This window comes from Globicephala melas, chromosome 2 (genome assembly GCF_963455315.2).
Source record: "Globicephala melas chromosome 2, mGloMel1.2, whole genome shotgun sequence".
Taxonomy (NCBI): Eukaryota; Metazoa; Chordata; class Mammalia; order Artiodactyla; family Delphinidae; genus Globicephala; species Globicephala melas.
In genome coordinates, this window is record NC_083315.2 from 168996614 (window position 1) to 169019750 (window position 23137).

Below are 23137 nucleotides of genomic sequence, written 5' to 3' on the forward strand. Positions count from 1 at the left end.
GCACCACAACTACTGAGCCCTCATGCCACAACTACTGAGCCCGTGTGCCTAGAGCTCGTGCTCCACAACAAGAGAAGTCATGACAATGAGCAGCCCGCGCACCACAACGAAGAGTAGCCTCCACTCACCGCAACCAGAGAAAGCCCATGCGCAGCAACGAAGACCCAACTCAGCCAAAAGAAGAAAAGAAAAACCAAATGAATGAATTTAGAAAAAAAAATTCTAAAAAAAATTGAAATCAACAGCTCATAAAAAGCACTCCACAGACATGAACCTTTAAAAATGAAAGAATAATAAATAAATGAACAGGCCACTGATTAAATAATATCCAGTGATTGGATAATATACACCTTAAGTGTGTTGGATTTCAGAGAAGTGAGAAATGACGGTGGACAGGAGTAAGCAGTAGAAGGAGGCGTTGAGTGGAATCTGGTAAGATGTGTAGGAATTGGGTCCAGGAGAGGAATTGGAAGGGGCTTCTGGGAAGAAGACAATTCATTCAACTTGTGTGTGTATGTCAATAACCCAGGAGGTAGGAAACGCAATGAGGGACATTCTGTATCAGTATAGTACTTGGAAGATGGGAAGGACCAGGAATTGGGCCATGCTCAGCTACCAGGGCTGGCCACCAGAGGACTGGAAAGGTTTTCTGTGGCCTTTCCATCCTGTTCACTTTCTATTCCGGACCCCAGGACTGTCCTGGAAGGAGCTCCACCCCTCAGTATTGGTAGACATGGTCTTAGTTTCCTGAAGTCCCCAAAAATCCATAGAGTAGGTACGTGGGAGGACTGATGTATGCCACAAGAGATGTGGAGGAGAAGGGTATTAAAAATAATCTGAATTCCAATTCCCCCATGTTATAGACGATAAAACTGAAGGTCCAGGAGGATCCATAGCTCAGGTTTGCGCACATGACACAGTAGCTTAGTGTCCGAGGCAAAACACAAATGTAAACCAGGTGATGCATTTTCCTTTATAAGCTTCCACCAGCCTCCCAGCCCACCTGGAATAAAACCAACTCCTGACTGTGATCTACAAAGCCCTATAAGATCCAGTCCCTCCCACCACCCTTTCTGGTATTGAGGAAAAACGTGGCTGGTTTTCATCAATACATCTGGTGCACGGCTGGACATTTCCCAGCCCCACTTCCTCGCGTCTGGGAGAGATCAGGGATCTGAGTTCTGACCAATGAAATGCGAGCAGGAGGCAACGATGCCCCTTCCGAGCCTCTTCCTGAAAACCACCACACAGGTCCCCATCACCTCTCTCTTCCCTTGGGTACTGGCTGGATGCATGCATGTATCCCATGGAAGGCTCCCAGGCACTAGGCACTGGGGGAAGACAGAGTCACGTGACATCAGGAGCTTGGGTTCCTCAAAGACTGAAGGAGAGAGAATCCCCTACACCCACATAGAGCTAAGAAGTGAGCTAGAATCAGCCCTTCATTGCATCGCCAAGCCTCTGAGCTCTGGGAGTCATTTGTTATTGCAGCTAGTGTTAACCTACCCTGGCTAACGCAAGCCTCCTCTTCCTTCACATTCTGCTGGCTACGCATCACCTCCTGTGGCACCCACCCTCGTACACTGTACTCTCACTGTGCTGACCTTCTGTATGGTTTTCGTTGTGAGCCAGGTTTTCTCCTGTCTCTGGTCTGTTCACTTGCTCTCCCCCTTGCCTGCAAAGCTCCCCTCCCTGACCTCATCTTTGCTCCCTTCTCACCATCCAATGCTCCGCTTCAATGTCATCTTCTTGGAGAGATCTTTCCTGATCACTACTAGTTCCCTGTAGTCACACCATATTTCTCACTCTTCCATTACACTCTTATGATCAGTTACTATCTAGAATTATCTTGTCTATCCATCTGTTTGCTTATTTCGTTTTAATCTCCTCCCTCTAGAATATAAATTTCATGAGGTCAGGGACTTGGCCTGTTTGTTTCACTGCAATATCCCCAGCACTTAGAGCATACTAAGTGCTCAAAAAATATTTGTAAATGAATGAGTAGTGAATGGATGTGTGCACAAACATTAGTCCCCTGACATCCAGGATAAACCCATTCGGTCACACCCCATGATTCACTCCGTTGCCAAACGTTTCAGAGCAGAGGGCTTTTCCCATCAATTGACCCGAGAACGGTGGGCCTGGTCTGAGGTTCAAGGTCGGTTTGTCTATTTAGCCAGTTAAAGAAGGGCCCAGATATCTCGGTAGCCTCCCCTGAGCAGAGAGGTTTAAAGCCCTTGGCTCTGAAGGCCCCACAGCTGCTGGCACCTGCTGGGTTTGGCACATGGGTCTGTAAGAAGTCGGGAGTATTTTTCCATTTTGCTGGAAAGAGCCTCTTGGCAATCTGTGGGAGGTTGGAGATTGCAGCAGAAAAGCCCAGAATGGCCCCTTGAGATTATTTACAGCCAAAACTTCCTCAGCTCTGCCAGGACCCAGGGAGACCGTCCTCCCAGCATTTTCTCCAGGGAGAGCCAGCTGTCTCTGCCTTCACTCAGGAAAACAAACAGTGCAGGGCGAGCTGGCCTGGTCCTACCCACCTGGCAGATGAGCAAACCGAGGCCCTGGGGGTTAGGAAGGCTTCACTAACATGCAGAGAAACCATGCAATGTCCTCACTCGTCTGACTTCCAGATTTCCCTCAGTAAAACAGAGCAGACCCATTCCACCCTCCACCCCACCCATGAGACAGATACTAACAGAATCAGCCCTTCCCTACAGAAGAGGAAACTGAGGCACCAGCAGTTTAGCAATGTGCCCCCAGGAGGTCCAGAACTCGGGTTCAGACCCGACAGTTGGTGCTCATGATCACTTTGCTGCCCACAGTTTGATCCTGGTCTCCCTGGAGCCTACCTCCCAGGACCTTAGGGATAAAACGGTGTGAGGGGTACGGTGGGGGGGCTGGGAGCTGTAGGCATCTCTGCCATCACGAGTGACCTTAGAAGAGGAGGAGACAGTCCCGAGGGGAAGAGGAGAAATCTGGATTAGTCAGGGTTCTCCAGAGAAGCAAAACCAATAGAATATATATATAGAGAGAGAGATCTATTTTAAGGAATTGGCTTACCCAATTATGGAGGCTGGCGATCCAACACCTACAGCCCTGTCCTGGATCTCCAACCTGCTGGCCTACCCTGTTGATTTTGGACTTGCCGGCCTCTGTAATCACATGAATCAATTCCTTAAAATAAATCTTTTTCTCTGTGTATATGCAGCCCATTGTTTCCATTTCTCTGGAGAACCTGAAACCGGGCAGGACCCTCTGGGGCTTCTGGGCAAGGAAGCCTTCCTGTCCCCCATTTCTTGTTTGTAGGGAACAGACTCCAGCTTCCATGGCCTCTCCTGAGTTCCAAAGGGCAAATTCAAACAGCTGCTACTGGGGGAAGGGAGGGGATGCAGAGACCAGGGAGGAGCAGCCAGGAAGCCACCTGAGACCAGATTAAAGGGACCAAAGACACTCATCAAGATTAGGAGACCACCTGAGATGAGATTAAAGGAGCGCAGGCCCTGCACACACCCTAATCTGCTCAGCAACCCCACCCTTGAACTGTTGCTATAAAACTCCTCACCAATTCCTCCCGGGTCGGGACACGAGCCTGCTGTGCCCACCTTTGCCTGGCAAAGCAAGAAAGCTATTCTTTTCTACTTCACCCAAAACTCTGTCTCCAAGATTCCATTCGGCACCGGGGCCCAGAGGCTGGCTGAGCTTTCGGCATCAAACAAACCGTAACACACACACACACACACACACACACACACACACACACACACTCTCATACACGCTGAACCCCCGAGTGGCTTCCCTTGACCCCAGGACGAAGTCCAAACTCCTTTCCATGGCTTTCGAGGTCTTTCTCCCCCTCTCCATTTTTCTACCCCCAGACTCAGCTCTCTCACGGCCCCTGCCACACTCACCAAGCTCTGGCCAAGCTCGTCTTCTCTCAGTTCCTCACAAAGTGCCTTCTTCAGCTCTACCAACAAGCCACACTCTCCAAGCCCCAGGGCCTTTGCACATGTTGCTCCCACCACCTGGGAAACCTATCCCGCCCGGCTTCCCAGCTAACCTTCCTTCTTCTGGCAGGAGCTTAAGTGCCGCTTCCACGGGAGCAATTCCCTGTCAAGTGGCACCGAAATGGCTAATCAATCATTTGTGAAATCACGTATTTAATATGTCTTCCCCGAAAGTCTAGGTCCACCAGCAAGGAAACGTCAGAGCCTGCTTTGCTCTCACAGCGTCCCCAATGCCAGTGACTGGGCACATCAGAGATTGACATACAATTTAAAAGGCTGAATAGGGACTTCCCTGGTGGCACAGTGGTTAAGAATCCATGCTCTCAATGCAGGGGGCCTGGGTTCGATCCCTGGTCAGGAAACTAGATCCCACATGCATGCCGCAACTAAAAGTTCACATGCCATAACTAAAGAGCCCGCCTGCCGCAACTAAGACCCGGTGCAAACAAACAAATAAATAAATATTTAAAAATAAATAAATAAGAAATCAAAGGCTGAATATATGAATATCTATTATAATCCAGATTGTATTTCTGGTTGGCTAGAAAAATAATCATGCTTTCTCATCCCTGGTCACATATTGTTTGCCTGGGTGACAAAAGCACACTCAAAAATGTCTCCATTATTGCCCCATCTGTGATCATACACTGATTAATTAAAGCATGCGGCAACAAGTGAAGATACCTTTCACTCGTACAGCTGATTCTCTCTGCCCCAGCCTCTCCCTGCTTTCCCTTCCCACCCATGTCATCCAGCTGAGCAATCCTATCTCAGCTTCACTCTTTTCTTTCTAGTGGGACAGCCTCATGGCAAATTCAGATTCAAGATCCTCTGTGTAAGCCAGGGCAAGTTATTGAAGCTCTCTGGCCAGGTCCCTCCTCTGCAAAATGAGAAGCTGAATCAGAGAACCGTGGAGGCCCCTCAGCCCTGACTCTGTGTACCCCACGGTCGTCGATTTTCTTTTGCATCTCGGCCCGACTGCTGTTTCTTGCTGCCAAGATTTCCTGTGCCTGGGAGCAAAATCTGCCCCTCACTTTCCACTCCAATAACCCTTAGGCCACAGGTAGTGCTACACCAACCATTCCAGCCACGAGGTAAAATCGGGACCACAAACAGAAAACAGCACCTCCTTCTTCTGTCCAATACCTGTCATTGCAGAAGCTGAGTCAGCTCTCCTCAGTGGGTCTTACACACTCACACACACATACTCACACACGCTCACACATACTCGTACACACTCATATCATGTTTCCTTTATTTCAGGAAGGGTTTTCAGTTATTAGCAGCAGAAACCAGTTCTGGTACATGTAGGGAGGAGACAGGGAGGATGACGAGGGGGAGGCAGAGAAATGGGAAAAATCTCCCAGCATCACAGAAGTTGGACAGCCAGGTCTTGAGAAGGACACGGAGAAACATCCAGGACCAGGAACTGGCACGGGGTTTCTTCCGAGTTCTGCAAGCAGGACAGATCAACCCACCACCACTTCCTTATTTTTGTTACTGAATTATAGCCTACATATAAAAGATTATGTTCATTCACAATACATGTAAATCAAACCAGCAGGCTCTATGCCTTAAAATTATACGGTCATGTAAGTCAATTATTCCTCAATAAAACTGGGGAAAAACTACGTTCATAATATATCAGTATGGAGTCAAGAATATAGTAATGGGTGGGAGGGATAAATTAGGAATTTGGGATTAACAGATACCCATTACTATATATAGATAAACAACAAGAACCTACTGTATACCACAGGGACCTATACTCAATATCTTGTACTACAAAACTACAGTAATCAAGACAGGATGATACTGGCACAAAAACAGAAATATAGGTCAATGGTACAGGATAGAAAGCCCAGAGATAAACCCTATGGTCACCTAATCTATGACAAAGGAGGCAAGAATGTACAATGGAGACAAGATGGTCTTTTCAATAAATGGTGCTGGGAAAACTGGACAACCACATGTAAAAGAATGAAATAAGAGTGCTACCTAACACCACACACAAAAATAAACTCAAAATGGATTAAAGACCTAAATATAAGACCAGACACTATAAAACTCTTAGAGGAAGACATAGGAAAAACACCCTTTAACATAAATCACAGCAAGATCTTTTTTGACCCACCTCCTAGAGTAATGAAGATAAAAACAAAAATAAGCGAATGGGACCCAATTAAACTTAAAAACTTTTGCACAGTAAAGGAAACCATTAACAAGATGAAAAGAAAACCCACAGAATGGGAGAAAATATTTGCAAATGAAGCAACACACAAAGGATTAATCTCCAAAATATACAAACAATTCATGAAGCTCAGTATCAAAAAAACAAACAACCCAATCAAAAAATGGACGGAAGACATTTCAGCAAAGAAGACATACAAGTGGCCAAGAGGCACAGGAAAGATGCTCAACATCACTAATCATTAGAGAAATGCAAATCAAGATGACAATGAGGTTTCACCTCACACCAGTCAGAAGGGGCGTCATCAGAAAATCTAGAAACTATAAATGCTGGAGAGGGTGTGGAGAAAAGGGAACCCTCCTGTACTGCTGGTGGGAAAGTAAATTGATACAGCCACTGTGGAGAACAGTAAGGAGGCTCCTTAAAAAACTACAAATAGAACTACCATATGACCCAGCAATCCCACTACTGGGCATATACCCTGAGAAAACCATAATTCAAAAAGACGCATGCACCCCAACGTTCACTGCAGCTCTATTTACAATAGCCAGGACATGGAAGCCACCTAAATGTTCATCGAAAGATGAATGGATAATGAAGATGTGGTACATATATACAATGGAATATTAATCAGCCATAAAAAGGAATGAAACTGGGTCCTTTGTAGAGATGTGGATGGACCTAGTGTCTGTCATACAGATTGAAGTAAGTCAGAAAGAAAAAAACAAATATCGTATATTAACGCATATATGTGGAATCTAGAAAAATGGTACAGGTGAACCTAGCTGCAGGGCAGGAATAGAAAGGCAGACGTAGAGAACGGACATGTGGGCACAGAGTGGGGAAGGGGAGGGTGGGATGAACTGGGAGATTAAGTTTGACAGAAATACACTACCATGTGTAAAATAGATAGCTAGTGGGAACCTGCTGTATAGCACAGGCAACTCAGCTCGGTGCTCTGGGATGGCCCACTTGGGTGGGATACGGTGGGGAGGGAGGTCCAAGAGAGAGGGGATGTGTGTATACATGTGGTTGATTCACTTGGCCATGTGGCAGAAACTAACACAACATGGTAAAGCAATTATACTCCAATAAAAAAAAAATCTTGTAATAGCCTATAACGGCAAAAAAATCTGAAAAAGAATATATATATATGAATCACTTTGCAGTACACCTGAAACTAATACAACATTGTAAATCAACTATACTTAAATTAAAAAAAAAAAAAGAACAAGGACATAGTAATAAACTGGCCTCCCATGTACCCACCACCAGGTTAAGGAACAGAACGTCACCAACAGGCTAGAAGTCCCCATGTGCCCTTTTGGGCCACAGAGCCCTGACCCTGGTCCAGCCTCACATCCATCCCCTCAGAGGTCAAGTTACTGGACAAGAGCCTCTGATCGGCCCAACACACACCCACCACTTGATTTAAAGTCTCCATGAAACTGATGCAGTGGGGACCAAGGGGACCTATGAGTGAAGGGGCTGTTTTCAGAAGACGTGGGCCTGGTGGGCAGGCAAAGCCAGGCTGTCCCTGGGAGGGTTTGCCCCACAGGTTGCCTCCTTCTCCTGTGTTTGAGGAGGTTTCTTTTGGCTTTGACTCACCTTCCTTGCACCTCCTCTCTGATTTAGGCATGTGTCCACAGGGTTGATCCAGAAAGGTATCTGAGTGACAGCAGGCTGTGCTCAGAAGCGCTTCTCTCTCTATCTTGGTCGTTTCTGCCTTGAACCCAGCAAGAACAGATTTTTCCCTTGGAATGAGTATTTTCCCAAGAATCTCCTGAGTCCTTCATACAAAGAGGCCACTTATGGGACTAGCCTACAGCTGGAATCCTGAGCTCCCCATCTCAATAAAGAGGGCAGAGATGGGGACAGAATCAGAGCAATAGCTTCTTCTGTTATCCCATGTGACGGAGATGGCTAGCTGTCCACCCGGACCTATTCCCCTTATTTCTTAGTAATGAACGTGTATAGCTGGACACAAGCTGCCTGGTTAGGCTGTATTCCCCAGGCTGTCATGGGCGTGATATATGCTATTTGGAGGTCTAGAATTTAAGCCACAGGGAGTGCTTCTACCACATTCTATTTCCTTTCCTGTAAGAGGGAACCCAGACCTGGCAGTGACCCAGCTCCAACCATGCAATTGACTTATGAGCTAGGGAATAATGGAGTAAGAAATGGTAGGAACCTGGGTCCCTGAATGACCCCATGGAGTACAGCCTCCCCGGATAGCTCACTTCAGAACTGTTATGTGAGCGCAAGACATAGATGTCTATGCCTGTAGCCACTCTTGGGAGATGAGGGGCTCTTTGCTGCGACAGCTCTGTACTCATTCCACTAATACTCCCACCAATCCAAAAGGACATTTATCTCAGGATCCAGAAGAGAAAATCCCTGGTGAGTGTGGTGTGGAACCAGGAAAAGCTTCTTCATCAACAGGTCTCAGCCCAAGTCACTTGCCACGTGCTACAGAAGCTCGGGCTTTAGGTAAAAACAACGTCACCCCAGGAGACACTCCTATAAAGTGCGCATGAATCGTAAATGGACTAACACATTTGTCTATTACTTCCCAGCCAGGATTAGGGGATCTGAGGGAGTGATACACAGGACTGACGAGATCTGGGGGGCAGGAGGGTAAGGGCAGATCCCCAAGACTGCTTTACAGCATGATGAAGGTTGAGAAGTGTGAGCCTTAGGAATGGATAAAGAAGATGTGGTACATATATACAATGGAATATTACTCAGCCATAAAAAAGAGCAAAATAATGTCGTTTGCAGCAACATGGATGGACCTAGAGATTGTCATACTGAGTGAAGTAAGTCAGACAGAGAAGGACAAATATCATATGATATCACTTATATGTGGAATCTTAAAAAAGGGTACAAATGAACTTATTTACAAAAGAGAAATAGACTCACAGATGTAGAAAACAAACTTATGGTTACCAGGGGGTAAGCGGGGGGAAGGATAAATTGGGAGATTGGGATTGACTTATACACACTACTATATATAAAATAGATAACTAATAAGAACCTACTGTATAGCACAGGGAACTCTACTCAATACTCTGTAATGACCTATATGGGAAAAGAATCTTAAAAAGAGTGGGTATAGGTATATGTATAACTGATTCACTTTGCTGTACACCTGAAACTAACACAACATTGTAAATCAACTATACTCCAATAAAAATTAAAAAAAAAAAAAAAAGAAGGGTGAGCCTTGATGCTGCTGCAGGGGATACAAAAAGGTAACCTGTAAGAACAGTGAGAGGAAAATGAGAAGCAAAAGAAAAGGACACAGAAGGAGAGAGTGACAAGCACAGACAGAAAACAAATGTGAAATCAACTTGAAAGGAACATCTCAGATTCAAAGACAGAGAAAGAGAGAGCACAGGAGGATAAGCATGGAGAAGCTGGCGTGAGGGATCACGTTTCACCACATCAGAGCCTCGGGTCCCCATCTGCATCCTGGTATCTCAAGTTTCATCATCACTCAGATGAAAACCATCTGGCCGTCCGCACGCTACCCTCCAACTCAGTGTTTTTCCAGCTGCCCTGCCACTTGGGGGGTTTCATGCGTGCGTGAGTCAGAGGCGAGACATCAGCGGGGCCTCAATCATCTCTCCTGCAGGTCTCTCCTTCAGATGGGAAGCTGGGCTCAGAGACTGTGGCCCGGTGGGGAGCCCTTGCCACCTGCGGGGCATTCAAACTCAACAAAATGCTTCCACAGCACAGTGTATTCAATCTTCACAGCCCGGTGATACAGCCTGGGTGAGATGGGAAAACGGCTCAGAGCAGGGATGGCATGTGCCTAAGCTCCTCCAGCCCCGCCCAGGGCCCGGCCACCAGCAAGATGCCAGCCCCACCGTGCCATCCCTCTCACCCAGCTGTGGAGATGGTGGAGGCCTCAGACCTCGTCACCAACAGCCAGCCCCTCTTCCTGCTGCCAACCTGTGGGCCGAGGGATCTGTGTTTGTCCAGCTTAATGGGCAGGGTAGGAGGAGCCAGGTGGGCAAGCTGCTCTGGTGGCTTCAACGCCTGACCTACTGGGACCACCCAGCAGCCAACCTTGCTGGAGAAGTCTGGCTCACTTTAGCCCCATGAAAGAAGAAAGCAGAAGTGTGCCCCATTACCCTCCATCTCCCTGGATCACCATATTAACTCCCTTGAATTTTCCTGCATCCCTTGGCTGGTGGCCCCTTCCGTCTTCAAAACCAGCAATGGTGGTAGAGTTTTTCTCACTTTACATCCTTCTGCCATGGACTCTTCTGCCCTCTCCTTCCACATCTAAGGACCCATAGGATTACATTGGGGCCGGGTAATCCAGGATAATCTCTTTATTTTAAGGTCAGTTGACCGGCAACCTTAATTCCATCTACAAGTTAATTCCCCCTTGCCACATGACATAACATAGGACGTGGACATCTTTGAGGGAGCCATTATTCTGTCTACCACATCACCCTTTGGGGATATGGGCCCAGTTGTCGGAGCACCCGTAGGTTTGGCACGCCTCAAGTTCCACAACAGTCAAGCGAGGGCCTTCTCTCTTTCTCTCCTAGGATCAGGAAAGGGGAGGTGAGAGGGCTGAACGGATGGCTTCCTAACATCAGATCCGTTGGGAGGCAAAATGGGTTTCATGAGCCTGAGGAGGGCATCTGACCCAGAGGTTCATGGACAGATTGGCCCCAGGCTTGTAGGGCACCTGCGAAGGGTTGGGACCACTTGTACCCATTGCATGCAGGCTTGAGAATTTGGACTTGAGTTTCCGAAAAACCAGCTATTGGCTATTGGCAGACCTACAGAGAGAAGGGACACACAGATGCCGCAAGGCACCAAGAGCCGTGAGACAGGCGCTGGGAGCAGGAGGCTCTGCTTCTCTCGCACAGAGAGCGGCGGAGCCACGGTGATGGCACGGTGATGGGGAGGGTGGGGCTTGTGTCCTGGGCGCCCTCACAGCCTCAGCCCTGCGCCAGCTGTGGCTCCGCTAACCGGCCCTTCTAGGCTGACCACCTCCAGCCTCTGGATCCACCCTTGACCCTCTCTTCCTGCCCTAGGGCTTCTCGGATCTATAGGATGGGCTGCCTGGGCGACCCCACTCCACACTCCCGGAAGCACCATGCAAGAGCGTGGGGGGATAGACTTCCGGGAAGATGGCGAAAGAGTAAGCCGCGGAGATCACCTTCCTCACCACAGATACACCAGAAATACATCTACGCGTGGAACAACTCCTACAGGACACCTACTGAAAGCTGGCAGAAGACCTCAGACCTCCCAAAAGGCAAGAAACCCCCCACGTACCTGGGTAGGGCAAAAGAAAAAAATAAACAGAGACAAAAGGATAGGGACGGGTCCTGCACCAGCGGGAGGGAGCTGTGAAGGAGGAAAGGTTTCCACACACTAGGAAGCCCCTTCGCGGGCGGAGACTGCGGGTGGCGGAAGGGAGAGCTTCGAAGCCGCAGAGGAAAGCACAGCAAAAGGGGTGCGGAGGGCAAAGCGGAGAGATTCCAGCGCAGAGGATCGGGGCCGACCGGCACTCACCAGCCCGAGAGGCTTGTCTGCTCACCTGCCGGGGCGGGCAGGGCTGCGAGCTGAGGCTCGGGCTTTGGTCGGAGCACCCGGGGAGGACTTGGGTTGGCGGCGTGAACACAGCCTGCAGAGCGTTAGTGCACCGCGGCTAGCCGGGAGGGAGTCCGGGGAAAAGTCTGGACCTGCCAAAGAGGCAAGAGACTTTTTCTTCCCTCTTTATTTCCTGGTGCGCGAGGAGAGGGGATTAAGAACGCTGCTTAAGGGAGCTCCAGAGACGGGCGCGAGACGCGGCTAAAAGTGTGGACCCCAGAGACAGACATGAGACGCTAAGGCCGCTGCTGCCGCCACCAAGAAGCCTGTGTGCGAACACAGGTCACTATCCACACACCCTTCCGGGGACCCTGTGCAGCCCGCCACTGCCAGGGTCCCGGGATCCAGGGACAACTCCCCCGGGAGAACGCACGGCGCGCCTCAGGCTGGCAACGTCACGCTGGCCTCTGGTGCCGCAGGCCCGCCCCGCACTCCGTGACCCTCCCTACCCCCGGCCTGAGTGAGCCAGAGCCTCCGAATCAGTGGCTCCTTTAACCCCGTCCTGTCTGAGCAAAGAACAGACGCCCTCCGGCGACCTACACGCACAGGCGAGGCCAAATCCAAAGCTGAGCCCCTGGGAGCTGTGAGAACAAAGAAGAGAAAGGGAAATCTCTCCCAGCAGCCTCAGAAGCAGCGAATTAAAGTTCCACAATCAACTTGATGTACCTGCATCTGTGGAATACATGAATAGACAACGAATCATCCCAAATTAAGGAGCTGTGTGGATGAAAGGCTCTTGGTGCTGCAGCCAGGAGTTAGTGCTGTGCCTCTGAGGTGGGAGAGCCAACTTCAGGACACTGGTCCACAAGATGCCTCCCAGCTCCACATAATATCAAACGGCGAAAATCTCCCAGAGAGCTCCATCTCAACACCAGCACCCAGCTACACTCAACGACCAGCAAGCTACAGTGCTGGACACCCTATGCCAAACAACTAGCAAGACAGGAACACAACCCCACCCATTAGCAGGGAGGCTGCCCAAAATCATAAGTCTACAGACACCCCAAAACACACCACCAGACGTGGACCTGCCCACCAGAAAGACAAGATCCAGCCTCATCCACCAGAACACAGGCACTAGTACCCACCACCAGGAAGCCTACACAACCCACTGAACCAAACTTAGCCACTGTGGACAGACACAAAAAACAACAGGAACTATGAACTTTCAGCCTGCAAAAAGGAGACCCCAAACACAGTAAGATAAGCAAAATGAAAAGACAGAAAAACACACAGCAGATGAAGGAGCAAGATAAAAACCCACCAGACCTAACAAATGAAGAGGAAATAGGCAGTCTACCTGAAAAAGAATTCAGAATAATGATAGTAAAGATGATCCAAAATCTTGGAAATAGAATAGACAAAATGCAAGAAACAGTTAACAAAGACCTAGAAGAACTAAAGATGAAACAAGCAATGATGAACAACACAATAAATGAAATGAAAAATACTCTAGATGGGATCAATAGCAGAATAACTGAGGCAGAAGAATGGATAAGTGACCTGGAAGATAAAATAGTGGAAATAACTAATGCAGAGCAAAATAAAGAAAAAAGAATGAAAAGAACTGAGGACAGTCTCAGAGACCTCTGGGACAACATTAAATGCACCAACATTCGAATTATAGGGGTTCCAGAAGAAGAAGAGAAAAAGAAAGGGACTGAGAAAATATTTGAAGAGATTATAGTTGAAAACTTCCCTAATATGGGAAAGGAAATAGTTAATCAAGTCCATGAAGCACAGAGAGTCCCATACAGGATAAATCCAAGGAGAAATACGCCAAGACACATATTAATCAAACTGTCAAAAATTAAATACAAAGAAAGCATATTAAAAGCAGCAAGGGAAAAACAACAAATAACACTCAAGGGAATCCCCATAAGGTTAACAGCTGATCTTTCAGCAGAAACTCTGCAAGCCAGAAGGGAGTGGCAGGACATATTTAAAGTGTTGAAGGAGAAAAACCTGCAACCAAGATTACTCTACCCAGCAAGGATCTCATTCAGATTTGATGGAGAAATTAAAACCTTTACAGACAAGCAAAAACTGAGAGAGTTCAGCACCACCAAACCAGCTTTACAACAACTGCTAAAGGAACTTCTCTAGGAAAGAAACACAAAAGAAGGAAAAGACCTACAATAACGAACCCAAAACAATTAAGAAAATGGGAATGGGAACACACATATCGATAATTACCTTAAATGTTAATGGACTAAATGCTCCCACCAAAAGACACAGATTGGCTGAATGGATACAAAAACAAAACGCATATATTTGCTTTCTACAAGAGACCCACTTCAGACCTAGAGACACATACAGACTGAAAATAAGGGGATGGAAAAAGATATTCCATGCAAATGGAAACCAAAAGAAAGCTGGAGTAGCAATTCTCATATCAGACAAAATAGACTTTAAAATAAAGACTATTAGAAGAGACAAAGAAGGACACTACGTAATGATCAAGGGATCGATCCAAGAAGAAGATATAACAATTGTAAATACTTATGCACCCAACATAGGAGCACCTCAATACATAAGGCAAATACTAACAGCCATAAAAGGGGAAATCGACAGTAACACATTCATAGTAGGGGACTTTAACACCCCACTTTCACCAATGGACAGATCATCCAAAATGAAAATAAATAAGGAAACACAAGCTTTAAATGATACATTAAACAAGATGGACTTAATTGATATTTATAGGACACACCATCCAAAAACAACAGAATACACATTTTTCTAAAGTGCTCATGGAACATTCTCCAGGATAGATCATAGCTTGGGTCACAAATCAAGCCTTGGTAAATTTAAGAAAATTGAAATTGTATCAAGTATCTTTTCCGACCACAACGCTATGAGACTAGATATCAATTACAGGAAAAGATCTGTAAAAAATACAAACACATGGAGGCTAAACAATACACTACTTAATAACGAAGTGATCACTGAAGAAATCAAAGAGGAAATCAAAAAATACCTAGAAACAAATGACAATGGAGACACGACGACTCAAAATCTATGGGATGCAGCAAAAGCAGTTCTAAGAGGGAAGTTTATAGCAATACAATCCTACCTTAAGAAACAGGAAACATCTCGAATAAACAACCTAACCTTGCACCTAAAGCAATTAGAGAAAGAAGAACAAAAAAACCCCAAAGTTAGCAGAAGGAAAGAAATCATAAAAATCAGATCAGAAATAAATGGAAAAGAAATGAAGGAAACGATAGCAAAGATCAATAAAACTAAAAGCTGGTTCTTTGAAAGGATAAATAAAATTGATAAACCATTAGCCAGACTCATCAAGAAAAAAAGGGAGAAGACTCAAATCAATAGAATTAGAAATGAAAAAGGAGAAGTAAGAACTGACACTGCAGAAATACAAAAGATCATGCAAGATTACTACAAGCAACTCTATGCCAATAAAATGGACAACCTGGAAGAAATGGAGAAATTCTTAGAAATGCACAACCTGCCAAGACTGAATCAGGAAGAAATAGAAAATATGAACAGACCAATCACAAGCACTGAAATTGAAACTGTGATTAAAAATCTTCCAACAAGCAAAAGCCCAGGACCAGATGGCTTCACAGGCAAATTCTATCAAACATTTAGAGAAGAGCTATCACCTATCCTTCTCAAACTCTTCCAAAATATAGCAGAGGGAGGAACACTCCCAAACTCATTCTACGAGGCCACCATCACCCTGATACCAAAACCAGACAAGGCTGTCACAAAGAAAGAAACCTACAGGCCAATATCACTGATGAACATAGATGCAAAAATCCTCAACAAAATACTAGCAAACAGAATCCAACAGCACATTAAACGGATCATACACCATGATCAAGTGGGGTTTATTCCAGGAATGCAAGGATTCTTCAATATACGCAAATCAATCAACGTGATACACCATATTGACAAATTGAAGGAGAAAAACCATATGATCATTTCAATAGATGCAGAGAAAGCTTTTGACAAAATTCAACACCCATTTATGATAAAAACCCTGCAGAAAGTAGGCATAGAGGGAACTTTCTTCAACATAATAAAGGCCATATATGACAAACCCACAGCCAACATCGTCCTCAATGGTGAAAAACTGAAAGCTTTTCCACTAAGATCAGGAAGAAGACAAGGTTACCCACTCTCACCACTCTTATTCAACATAGTTTTGGAATTTTTAGCCACAGCAATCAGAGAAGTAAAGGATATAAAAGGAAACCAAATCGGAAAAGAAGAAGTAAAGCTGTCACTCTTTGCAGCTGACATGATACTATATATACATAGAGAATCCTAAAGATGCTACCAGAAAACTACTAGAGCTAATCAATGAATTTGGTAAAGTAGCAGGATACAAAATTAATGCACAGAAATCTCTGGCATTCCTATACACTAATGATGAAAAATCTGAAAGTGAAATCAAGAAAACACTCCCATTTACCATTGCAACAAAAAGAATGAAATATCTAGGAATAAACCTACCTAAGGAGACAAAAGACCTGTATGCAGAAAATTATAAGACACTGATGAAAGTAATTAAAGATGATACAAATAGATGGAGAGATATACCATGTTCTTGGATTAGAAGATTCAACATTGTGAAAATGACTCTACTACCCAAAGCAATCTACAGATTCAATGCAATCCCTATCAAACTACCACTGGCATTTTTCACAGAACTGGAACAAAAAATTTCACAATTTGTATGGAAACACAAAAGACCCCGAATAGCCAAAGCAATCTTGAGAACAAAAAACGGAGCTGGAGAAATCAGACTTCCTGACTTCAGACTATACTACAAAGCTACAGTAATCAAGACAGTATGGTACTGGCACAGAAACAGAAATATAGATCAATGGAACAGGATAGAAAGCCCAGAGATAAACCCATGCACATATGGTCACCTTATCTTTGATAAAGGAGGCAGGAATGTACAGTGGAGAAAGGACAGCCTCTTCAATAAGTGGTGCTGGGAGAGCTAGACAGCTACATGTAAAAGTATGAGATTAGATCACTCCCTAACACCATACACAAAAATAAGCTCAAAATGGATTAAAGACCTAAATGTAAGGCCAGAAACTATCAAACTCTTAGAGGAAAACATAGGCACAACACTCTATGATATAAATCACAGCAAGGTCCTTTTTGACCCACCTCCTAGAGAAATGGAAATAAAAACAAAAATAAACAAATGGGACCTAATGAAACTTAAAAGCTTTTGCGCAGCAAAGGAAACCATAAAGAAGACCAAAAGAGAGCCCTTGGAATGGGAGAAAATATTTGCAAATGAAGCAACTGACAAAGGATTAATCTCCAAAATTTATAAGCAGCTCATGCAGCTTAATAACAAAAAAACAAACAACCCAATCCAAAAATGGGCAGAAGACCTAAATAGACATTTCTCCAAAGAAGATATACAGATTGCCAACAAACACATGAAAGAATGCTCAACTTCATTAATCATTAGAGAAATGCAAATCAAAACTACAATGAGATAATCACCTCACACCAGTCAGAATGGCCATCATCAAAAAATCTAGCAACAATAAATGCTGGAGAGGGTGTGGAGAAAAGGGAACCCTCTTACACTGTTGGTGGGAATGTAAATTGATACAGCCACTGTGGAGAACAGTATGGAGGTTCCTTAAAAAACTACAAATAGAACTACCATATGACCCAGCAATCCCACTACTAGGCATATACCCTGAGGAAACCATAATTCAAAAAGAGTCATGTACCAAAATATTCATTGCAGCTCTATTTACAATAGCCCAGAGATGGAAACAACCTAAGTGCCCATCATCGGATGAATGGATAAAGAAGATGTGGCACATATATACAATGGAATATTCCTCAGCCATAAAAAGAAACGAAATTGAGCTATTTGTAATGAGGTGGATAGACCTAGAGTCTGTCATACAGAGTGAAGTAAGTCAGAAAGAGAGAGACAAATACCGTATGCTAACACATATATATGGAATTTAAGAAAAATAAATGTCATGAAAAACCTAGGGGTGAAACAGGAATAAAGACACAGACTTACTAGAGAATGGACTTGAGGCTATGGGGAGGGGGAAGGGTAAACTGTGACAAAGCGAGAGAGAGGCATGGACATATATACACTACCAAACGTAAGGTAGATAGCTAGTGGGAAGCAGCCGCATAGCACAGGGAGATCAGCTCGGTGCTGTGTGACCACCTAGAGGGGTGGGATAGGGAGGGTGGGAGGGAGAGAGACGCAAGCGGGAAGAGATATGGGAACATATGTATATATATAACTGATTCATTTTGTTGTGAAGCTGAAACTAACATACCATTGTAAAGCAATTATACTCCAATAAAGATGTTAAAATGGAAAAAAAAAAAAAAAGAGCGTGGGGGAACCAGTGCTTCACTGGGAAACCCTCCCCGAGTTGGGGAAATGCCTCTCTCTCTTGTCCCAGGGCAGGCATTTCTGAGACACAGTGCAACCCACCTTAGAAGGTCCTCGAGGTGACAGGGCCCAGCACCCGCAGCAGTGGCCAATTCAGGAAAGCATCCTTGCATCGCCTGCCCGCCTTCCTAGCATCCCATCCACCAGCTCCTCCTCTGGTCCACGTGGTCACCTCCCAGACAGCGTCCTGCCCAGAAGCCTGTGTCTCAGTCTCCATGGATGCGTAGCCCACTAAGTCCTTACACAAGCCTGTCAGCTCGGTGCTGTCTTCCTTCTGCATCTGACAGATGAGGAAGCCCAGCCAGGGCAAGATAAGGGCCTCAGCTGAGATTCACAGCAGATCCAGAGTGTGGAGCAGGCAGCCCCTCTCCCAGGCTGCACGCCCACCACTCGGGGTCCACAACCAGCCTTCGTGGCGCTGCAGGGGACCGGGTGCCAGCACGCGGAGCTCAGAAGGGTTTGCTGAGACAGACCCCGGGCCAGAGAGCCGGGGGTCAGGTGAACCGCACCCTGGGTTCACACCCTCTGGGCTGATGGGGTGGATGCCCAGTGTCTCTGAAGCTCTGCAGCACAGACATCTGATCTCCGCACCCCTGTGCCTGAGGGTGGAGTCGAGAAATCCACACATACCTGAGGGGCTGTTGCTTAACCACGCGGAGCCTCCAGCTGCAATTTAAGATTTTAATTTCTGAGCCAGAATGGACCACCTTGTGTGTGTGTGTGTGTGTGTGTGTGTGTGTGTGTGTGTGGTGTCAGTGTATGTGTGTTGGTGGGATGTGTGTGTACTTGGGTTTGTGTGGCTTGGGTGTTCACGCACGCGTGCGTGTTAGAGACTACTCTTTTTGAGGTACAGTTGATTTACAATATTATGTAAGTTTCAGGGGTACAACATAGATTCACAGTCTTTAAAGGTTATACTCCATTTAGCGTTATTATAACATGTTGGCTATATTCCCTGTGCGGTACAATATATCCTTATCGCTCATCTGTTTTATACATAGCGGTTTATACCTCTTAATCCCCTACACCATCTTGCCCCTCCCCCTGGAGGCTACTGTAGATCGTGCAGTCCGGCGAGCCTCTTGGAGAGTTGACCCTTGAGCCTGAATGAGCAGAAGACCTGACCACGGAACAGGGGACAATTTGAACGGGCCGGCCCCAAGGCCACAGCTCTGGCACGTGGTGACAGCATCAACCCCACCTGTTACTTGGGGTCACTCCTGGTGAAAACACATGAGGGGTGTAGACAGAGGTGGGCAGAGGACAAACAGAGGAATGAACCGCCGAGTCCTCTGAGCCCCACGGAATGAAAAGTCCTGGCCGAGCTTCCAAAGGAGCCGAGAGGAACCCTGTGCTCCACATGGAGCCTTTCTGCCAAGCTCGTCATTGTTCCGGACCCCCTCGTATGGAGGCCCTGCCAGTGCATCATGGCTCCCAGCCTTCCTCTCTTTTCTTTCTTTTTTTTAAAAATAAATTTATTTATTTATTTTTCATTTTAGGCTGTGTTGGGTCTTCCTTGCTGCACACGGGCTTTCTCTAGTTGTGGTGAGCGGGGGCTAGTCTTTGTTGTGGTGCGCAGGCTTCTCATTGTGGTGGCTTCTCTTTGTCGGAGCACAGGCTTTAGGTGTGCAGGCTTCAGTAGTTGTGGCTCGTGGGCTCTAGAGCGCAGGCTCAGTAGTTGCGGTGCACGGGTTTAGATGCTCTGCGACATGTGGGATCTTCCCGGACCAGGGCTCAAAACCTTGTCCCCTGCATTGGCAGGCGGATTCTTACCCACTGTGTCACCAGGGAAGTCCCTTTCTTTTTTTTTTTTTAATTGTCTCCCAGTACTTATTTTAATTCCTTACTCTCAATGATCATGGTAGGTTTTTTGTTAGTTCCCCAATCAGTTATCTACCAGGGGGCTACTACAGAGAAAAGTGATCTTGTAATAGCAGACCTTAGTCCTGAGAACCCTCTATTATTAGGAAGAGAAGATTAGTAAGTTTTAGAATTGCCTTTTGAAAATGATACTGTGATTGCAATGTTGCTTTTAAAAACAGATCAGATCTCCACACACAAAATAGAATGCTTGGTGGTGCAAGATGTCAAGAACATGGCTGATTCTGGAATCAGACATTAAAATACAATATAAACAAGAGCCAGGTGAAACACCACCAAGGTATTAATTCTTTCCTTCCGTGATTGTTCTTCGAATCACTGCGAGGTCAGGCAGGCATCCTCTCCTGAGGGAGTGCCCCAAAGGCAGCCTGCTGTAGGGGTTATACTGACTTGAAGGTGACAACTTGGTTTTACGTCCATCCTGGGCATTAGCCAATTTTGCTGGGCAAGACACATTTCTGGGCTTTAGCGTTCCCATTTTTACCTTGAAGTTGTTGACTCTATCAGTGATCCTCAAGTTGAAGCCAAGCAGCATTAGCATTACCTGAGAATCTGTTAGAAGCCCCGCTTCCCAGGCCCCAGCTCGCACCTACTAAATTAGAAATTCTGGGGCTGGGCTTCAGCATTATGTGTTTTTTTCCCTCCAGTTTTATTGAGATGTAAGTGGCAAACAGCCCTGTATAAGTTTAAGGTGTACAGCATAGTCATATTTTTGAATTTTTTTTAAACTTCTTATTTTATATTGGAGTATAGCCGATTAACAATGCTGTGATCGTTTCAGGAGCACAGCAAAGCGACTCAGCCCTACACATACATGTATCCATTCTCCCCCAGACTCCCCTCCCATCCAGGCTGCCACATAACACTGAGCAGAGTTCCCTGTGCTATACAGTAGGTCCTTGTTGGTTATCCATCTTAAATATAGCTGTGTGTACATGTCGATCCCAAACTCCCTGACTATCCCTTCTCCTCACCCTTCCCCTTTAACTGTAAGTTCATTCTCTAAATCTGTGAGTCTGTTTTGTAAATAAGTTCATTTGTATCATTTCTTTTTAGATTCCGCATATAAGCGACATCATACAGTATTTCTCTTTCTCTATCTGACTTACTTCACTCTACAGCATAGTGATTTGACTCACCTCCACCATGAAATGACGACGCCGATAGATTTAGCGTTCCTCCCCTTTCTCAGAGAGCCCTGATTGCCTAGGGACCTTCCTTTGTGATCTGCCCTTCCCCACCTGCAGCTCATATTTCCTTCTCACGATGGAGCACGGGAGGTCAGATTTTATCTTACACAGCAAACCTCCCCTCCCCAAATGTTTGTTTAAGTCTCTTACCTGCTGGCCTGTGAGTTCCATGTCACCTATCAGAGTGTAAAACAAAGCAAGGTTGTTGATACAGCCCGATATTGGTGGACGGGTTAAAAATCCATTCATGAAAGCATTTGTTTATTCACCCACCATTTCTCCAGTGTCCACCACACTGGTGAGGCTGATGTGTAAGAGATGAGGCCACTGCCCCCAGGACTCCATGGGAAAAAAGACATGTATGCAAATAACCCAGGAGCACCTGCTGGGTTCCAGGTGCCCAGGGAAGGGAAATAATCCCTCTTAACAGACAGGTCACGGCAGGGAGGCCTGGGTGCTGTGGTGCTCATGGCACGGCTACAAGCCCCTGCAGCCGGGGCTTCCAGGGCAGGGGCTCAGGGGCACGTATGGTTAAGCTGAGGACGCTGCAACATGAAGGGAAAGGGAAGTGATGGGGAGAGTTCCAGGGCTGGCTGAGTACATGTTCAGCCAGGATGTCCTGGTTATTAAAATAGTCACCTTCTTCCATATGCATCAATAAATAGATATTTTCCCACATGCCCACCGCTAACACTCTGGTCAACCCATAAGGATTGAATTGTGTCCCCTAGAAAAATCTTTGAAGCCCTAATCCCAATCCCTACGAATGTGACTTTATTTGGAAATAGGTTCTTTACAGATGATCAAGTTAAGAGGAGGTCATTAGGGTGGGTCCCTAAGCCAATATGACCGTGTCCTTATACAGAGGAGAAATTTGGACACAGACGTGCACGTCAGGAGAGCGCCACGTGAAGATTGGAGTTAAGCTGTCACAGCCAAGAAGCTGGGAGTGAGGCCTGCCGACACCCTTAGAGGGAGCACAGTCCTGCCGACACCTTGACCTCAGACCTCCAGCCCCCCAAAAATGCAAGACAATAAATATCTGCTGTTTAAGTCACTCACTTTGCTGCCCTTTGGTACAGCGGCCCCAGGAACTAATGCCTTCTCGCGATCCAGACGTTAAAGGGTAACTCCTCGTAGAGCAGGAGGCCTCTGGGACCCTGTTGTTGCATATTGCCATCGTTCAATATTTTTAATATCACCCTTGGAGAAAAGCAAATGTAAAAATATTGAGTGCATGCTCTTTCTGGGACTGAAAGGAAGCTTGAGTGGAGAGCAGAGGGGTGTAGGGGGAGGTTGACAAGTCTAGGAACAGTGAGAAACGGTGAGGGTTTTAAGTGACAGGTGCGGATGTATGTTCTTGGAGGGGCCCTTGGGCTACTGGGTGGAGACTGGGTGGGGGAGGGGCAAATGTGTCCCTGAAGACGGTACCCAGGCTGGAGAGGATGGTGGTAACGAGAACAGGAGGAACCCTCATCCAGTGATTCTGGTTTTCCCTGTGAAGTAGCAGGAGGGTCATTTGCTTGGAGGAAGAGGAAATTTTGGGATTTGAAGGAAAAGAGAAGGACCAGTAGACGAGAAACGATGGGCGATTCTAGGCGCTGTTCGGGGTCCGGCTGGGGTTGGCAATTCTCAGTCGACAGTGGCATCAGGGCTGTATGAGCTTAGTAGAGAAGGGATGGGGGGCAGTGAGGGACAGGGGTACAGGGAGGGACAACGGGCAATGTCACAGTGTGGGGAAAGTCATGCACGTCCTGTGGGAAGAAGGGAGGTCATAGAAAGTAAAATGCCAATTTTGGTTAAAAGTGGCACA

The 23137-nt window shown here is 46.2% G+C and overlaps 1 long non-coding RNA gene across 2 annotated transcripts in view; it reads right to left on the reverse strand.

Moving 5' to 3' along the window:
* The window catches only part of LOC132596887 (uncharacterized), a 47899-nt gene that overhangs the window by 14222 nt on the left and 10540 nt on the right, over positions 1 to 23137 (reverse strand). For both annotated transcript variants that reach the window (XR_009563192.1, XR_009563191.1), the window contains exons 2-3: positions 22387 to 22527; positions 21475 to 21500 (exon numbers count right to left, since the gene is read on the reverse strand). This is a non-coding gene — a long non-coding RNA (uncharacterized lncRNA). The remainder of the gene's footprint in view (positions 1 to 21474; positions 21501 to 22386; positions 22528 to 23137) is intronic.